The following is a 6,861-nucleotide window of genomic DNA, read 5'->3' on the forward strand; positions in this document are numbered from 1 at the left end:
CTTTATTATTATTATTATTATTATTATTATTATTATTATTATTATTATTATTTAGTATTATTATTGTTGTTGTTATAGATTTGTTATTGTTGTATTATTATTATCTATAATTTATACAATTAACCTCCTTGTGGTTCGACCCCGGTTTTGCCGGGTTATTTATTACTTCGACACTCTTGTACTTGGAAGAAGACATTAATCTTTTGATTGTGTCATGTAGTGTGCATAGACACAAGTCCATATAAAAAAATGTATTAAATGAAAGCATACAAATAGACAAATGGAACATTTAATTAAATAATTTAGGTGCAAAACACCAAAAAGCACAATTAAGTAAATTACTCTTAAACAAGCAAACAAACCCTAGCCTTTAATGATTCCTTAATATAGTCATCATTTTTTTGCAAGAAACATCTCATCAGTCTTAATCATTTAGATTAAATAGAGTAAAATTAAATATGAAAGTCTCTATCTAGTTTTATAATAATTAAGAACCTTAACTAATCTTTAAATTTTTTGGTAAGATGATGATTATGCTAAAGAGAAGATAAGAATAATCTTAAAGCATCACACTTAAGGTAAATTACATTGTTTTTTTTAATGATAAAAAGACATATTGTGCAATTGTAAGAAATTTTGGCTAAATTGACATATATGAAATTCAGTTAAAGGATTATTAAAACTTAAAAAATAATTTTAAACTTGGTCTAGTGATAAAGCCTGATTCTCACTTTTAAAATACAAGCATTGGACGTAAAAGAATGGTAAATGATAAATTGAGTTTAAAACTCATTTTACTTGATTATGTCTAAAATGAGCTTAAAAATTACCATTCACATTTAATAAGCCTTTATAGGGTCACCATAACTCAGCCTAAGTTTAATCACAATGGTAGGGTGGAATATATTACAAGACCTGAATATTCATAAAAATGACCAAGTAATATTTTTACAAGAAAGTGTTTATATTTTTATATGAAAAATAGCAAAGTTTAAACTTCATGAGGAGGAAAGCTTATTAAGCATTTTACCTTCCTTGGATTGATTCTCCAAAAACAAAAACTTTATATTTAAAAAAACTACAAAGTTTTAACCTATTATGAACATAATCTTTTTAAGGATTATACCATTCATGAGTTGTTTTTTCACTATAAATTTTTTTTTCATTTGTATTTTAAAAAACCACCTAAATTCTTACTTTTCATGAATAAAACCCTTTTAAAAATTAAAGTTTTTATTTCTCTCTCTTTTTTGTTTTTTAAAAAATTCTTTTAGTCTATGCATAACTCATGCTTTTCTTATCTTTCCTACCTCTTCTTATCCCTTATCTAAAAAGAATTTATCTCTTAATTCTTTGATCTCCTCTCTTATTTATATTTTCAAGTCACAATTATTTTGGAAAAAGAATTAAATTCTCATATTTATTTTGGTCTTTATTTCTCTACTCAACTGCCATTTTGCTCACTATTTCTTATTTTTTCAATCTTGATTTTTTTTTAAAAAAATATATTGGAAAGATGGTATAAAAAATAAGTTATAACACCTCAAAAAAATCTAGATGAATTCAGTAACTTTAAAAAAGGCTACTAAAGGTTACTAGAATTACCACATGCGTCACCTAATGGTAGGTGATGGTGCTATGGGTGTTGTCATCATCTTTAAGGTCTCATTCATTCATTGTTTTTTTCATTTTCCTTTTTTTTTTTTTTGTTGCGGTTGTTGTGCAAGTCCATTTATGTGTATTCTTTAAAATATCATATTTCTTAACAATAGTTTTTAAAAATATTACAAGTGAGAACTATAATTTTTATAAAACTGTAATATTTACCAACATTTTTTTTGATATATTAAAAAGGAAAAACACTCCTTGCTCTCTAGAAATTTCCTAAATGTATCATCAATTATTGCATCCGAAGCAAAAGCATTCATACATTAATTTTTAAGTATGTAAGAAGATAAATGGAGTTATGTCATAATTAGCTAGTGGTTTTCTTTAAAAACTTACCAACTTCTTTAAAAATTTCCTAATTGTCATATTTGATCCAAAGCAAAATCACTCACCACATAAAAGTAAACAAAGAAATTCAAAAGATAAATTAATATTTTTGAATTTAATAACCAGCTTATTGAATCCATAAGAACTTAGCCAATATTTCAATAACCTTTAAAAATTTTATTCCATGAAAATTAATGGTTAACATTCTAGTATAGATATGGAACCTACAAATAGGCTGACATTTAAAACTATAAGCTGACTAGAAAATTTCTATAATTATTTCAGGTATTCACTAATTTTAATTGAGAGTGCTTTTCACCACAATATATGAGTTATGAAAAACTCTTTTACCTTTCAGGATATGTGAATCTTATCAGGACATCTATATGAATTTTTATCATAAGAATTTATTTGGGCATATAAGCCTATAATGAATTCAATATGCTAGATTTATTAATGCGAATAAATCTTTATTCTAAGCTATAGATGGACCATTAATTAGGAACCCATCAATACATTTAAGCTATATCTAGACCACACAAACTAGATTACCTCAAGTGAGGTGTGCTAGGGGTGTTAATATCTTTCATATGCACAACCAATTCTTTACCTTAGAATTTTATATAAGATCAATATATTCGGGTCTCCTAGTGACCTTAAATCAAACAACTAGATGATGACTGCTTAATCCCGACACTGCAATTCCATATACATACGTGTGACACAGTCTATAGAGAACAATTTGAAATTTTTTTCAAACCTGACTCAATGATGTTAATACTTTTCTTAGCCACAACCAATCCATTACCTTATAATTTCATATAAAATCAGTCTACCTAGGTCTAATACCTTAGAATTCTTATTATTGCTGAGGTGTTAATACCTTCCATAACCATAACCAATCATTTACCTTAGAATTTCATACAAGACCAATCCATTTAGGTCTCTTAGTGACTCTAAACCAAACAAATATATGTTGACTTTTTGATCCTAACATTGCAACTCTGCACGCACAAGCGCGACACATGCCATAAAAGAACAATTTGACATTTTTATTAAACTTAACTTAACGTGATAACCTTAAATTTTTTTTATTCATCTTACTATCTTGTTTAGGTTTAAAATTAAAATGTGTGAGAGTTACTTAGATGTTTCCCAGTCAATTTGGCTGGTCCAAAGGCATCTTGGCCCATTGGTAAAAAAAGTTTAAGAATAAAATTGAGAAAAAAAAGGAGGATAAAATTGATATAAAAACCTCTCGATCCAACTTCTTGCTTAACCCAAGTTTAAAATTAAACTATGTGAGAGTTGTTCTGATATGACCAAGTCAACTTAGTCAGTGCAAAGACAACCTAGCTAATAAAAAAAACATCTAAAGATAAAATTAAGAAAAAAAAGATGAAATTGATAGAAAAAAAACTCTCATCCTGACTCCTTGCTCAACTTAGGTATAAAATCAAACCATGTGAAAGTTGCGTTAATGTGATTCAATTGATTTAGCCAGTACAAAGGCAACCCAAATTAGTGTTAAAAAAGTTTAAGAATAAGATTTAGAAAAACAAAATTGAAACAAAATAAAAAGGATGGAAAAAAAAAGGTTTGAATTGAAAAACAAAAAGGAGCTAAATAATAAGCCTATAATGATTCCCAAGTTTTTTTGTATATAAGTAATTAACATTTACAAAAAAACTAAATGGTGTGGTGAAATTAATGTGATTATAGACTTATAACCCTACAGATTCTAATAGTTTAATTATGTTTTTGCCTTTCAAGCTATTGGATGGTTAAATAGCTTTAAAAGACTATTTTAGGTTTTTATATATTCTCCAGACCTTTTTTTTTTTCTTCCTAGGACAAATGAGAGAGGGATAATGAAAAAAGATTTTAAAAAAGGGTGAGAAAATGCAAAAAAAAAAAAAATAGAAAAGAAAAGAAAAAGGATAAAAGATAATAGGAACCATTATGATCTTAAAAGAGAATAATGGGAGACAAAAGACTGTGATGGATTTTAATCCCTTTTGCAAGACTAGAAACAAAGGGTTGATGAAACGAAGTAGCGAGCAACCTTGATTGGCATAGATTTTGTTCATTCTAATTTCAAAAGAATAAGAAAATGAGTTATATAAAGGATAAGAGGGGGAGAGAGACAAAAACAATTTTTCTCTTTAAAAAAATATGCAAGAATCTAGCAAGAAATCAACTACCAAGGTATAATTTAGGGTTTTTTAGGTGTTAAGTATTACAAATTCTCTAATAGAAAATTATGATTTAGAATTTGTTTTCTCAATATTATCAATTTGATCATGTGTGTACCTTTTTTTTTAAATGTAAAATTAAATTGATCCTTTAAACAGCTTAAAATCTAAAATTTAAACTCCTTTTTGCTTTTTTAAACAAAAGAGAAAAATTAGCAAAATCAAATATATTAATAATAATAAGTCTTAGGTTGATTTTAAGAATTATAGAATTGATGAGGTTTGATTTGCAATCAGAACGAACAAAATACATATATGATAATATAAATAACAAAGCAATGACTATGAAAAAGTACAATGTTGTCAATTCTAATGAGGCTTACCGCATATGTGCAGTGTCACCATAATCTTCCTCTCAAAGCATAATTGTCATGGTGAGGATGGAAATAATAAGAAATTCTTGATCTTTGTAAGTAAAAAAAAGAAACAAAGTCGCTACCTAATATTTTAGTTACTAAGAATTCTAACTGATCTTAGAGTCCAGATAAAAAGAATGACTGTGTATAGGAATGATGTACCACTCCTAGTACATCTTATATTGAGTAAGCTGTATGGTTTATTTGTCTAATATAAATTAAGATGGTGTTGTATTTTCTAATAATTAGTTTGTTTAAGGTTTTTTATAACAGACATTTTCGATAAGAAGGTCCTTATCTTATCATGTTACAACCTAATCATTCTAATATAAAAAACTATTGTATTTGCATTTTTCTTTTAATATCAGGAATACGTCTTATGCATAAGTTTGTAATTCTTGATATTCAAAAAACAAAATAATTTTTTTATTTTTTTAATGTAGACTAAGTTTTCATGGATTTCATAAACTAGTTATTAAATCTAAAAATACATGCAAATATATCAACAAAACTATTTTTCTTTAATTTTTATATTTAAAGATACTAAATCATGCCTTATATTTTTTTATTTTTATTATTTATGAAAATATGACTTTTTATTTTTGAGAGACTTGACTATATGCAATCTAAAAAAAAATTGTATTTTTTAAAGAAAGATTTTTTTGTTATTTTTTTATGAGGAAGGAAACTAATTTACCTACTATCAAAAAAGCACTTTATGCGTAGGTCACACTTCCAAATATTAAATATATATGGAAAAAAATATGAGAAACTCAAAATTAATGGCAAGATGATTTTCCAAGAAAATTTGAAAATTTATTAATTTAGATTAAGGCTATGTTTGAAAAAAAAAACATTTTGAAATCAAACTATCTTAATTGAGATATTATCTAAAGACAACTTATTGTGTATCAACTTAAGACCAAGCAAAACCAATAATTCATGTATCAACATTTAATAACAATAAAACAATCATAATATAAAAAAATAAACCTATAATTCAATACAAATAATCAATTTGTTCAAAAATCTAAAAACATATCAAATCAAATTAATAGTGTCTAAACAATTCAAATATTATATAAAATAATATGCATTTGGTTTTAAAATTTCATAATTTTAGTAATATGTTAACAAAAATAATTGAGGTTATAGATTAATAGGAAAGATTGTTGTAACTAAGAAACAATGTTAGAAGAATATGGGGAGTGGAATAACAATAGTGACACGTCTTTCTCATACGATTTAAGGAATGCCAAATTTAAATTTTGATGTAAAATATATATTTACTTGGCTTTTTTTCAAATTGATATCTTTGCCTATAAATGGTGTGATCACATAATCACGATATTCATATTATTTCCTTTTCAAATACACATAAACAAACCCAATAGGCAATTACAAATACAAACTAAAATATGAAAAATTGCACATTTTTTAATACTAGAAAGGTATCTTATTAGGGAAAATTGTCATTAGATTTACTCGGCTACGACCCTCACGTGGCTTTAGGTCACAAAGTACTTGGCAAGTTTTTGGCAAATAAAGCCATTGATTTTACATGGCATGTGCGCTGCATTCTTGAATTTACAAAAATGAGTGAATAAGAAATCTTGATTTTGTGTTGTGAAATGAAATGCGGTTTAGGGCTTTTTAGGGATCTCTGTTAATTTTTGCAGCACAAGAGTATTTTTAAATTTTTTTAGATTTTTTGGAAATTAATTTTTTAGTATTTCTAAATCGTTTTGACTTGATATTAAAACTAAAAATTTAAAAATAATAAAAATATTAAAATAAAAATTTAAAAATAATAAAAATATTATTTTGATATATTTTCAAATAAAAAATATTTTTAAAAACAACAACTACCGTGATGCCAAATAAGCTCTTAATGAGTTTATTGATGGGTCTAGAGAGTTTGCGAAGGATGCTCTGTTAAGCCTGTAAAGTCTGCATTAATGATTTTTTTTTTTATTAACTTGAATGTTCATACTAATTTATGTGTGTATCGTCTAATTTTACGGGTCCTAAAATTAATAATTATACAAGTCTTCAATGACTCTGAAAAAACTCAAATTCATAATTATTAAAAAATAAATTTAAAACATAACTATTTAAATTATTCCTTATAATTTCCATTAATAATGTTGCTGACTAAGGGTACTGCATTACGGATCAAGCAACTTTTTTCATGTTCAAATGTTACCATTTCAAGGAGGGGTTTAGATTTTCTTTCTGGGTATTTTAACATTGTT

The sequence above is a fragment of the Populus euphratica genome, unplaced genomic scaffold (genome assembly GCF_000495115.2).
Source record: "Populus euphratica unplaced genomic scaffold, PopEup_1.0 scaffold90.1, whole genome shotgun sequence".
Taxonomy (NCBI): domain Eukaryota; kingdom Viridiplantae; phylum Streptophyta; class Magnoliopsida; order Malpighiales; family Salicaceae; genus Populus; species Populus euphratica.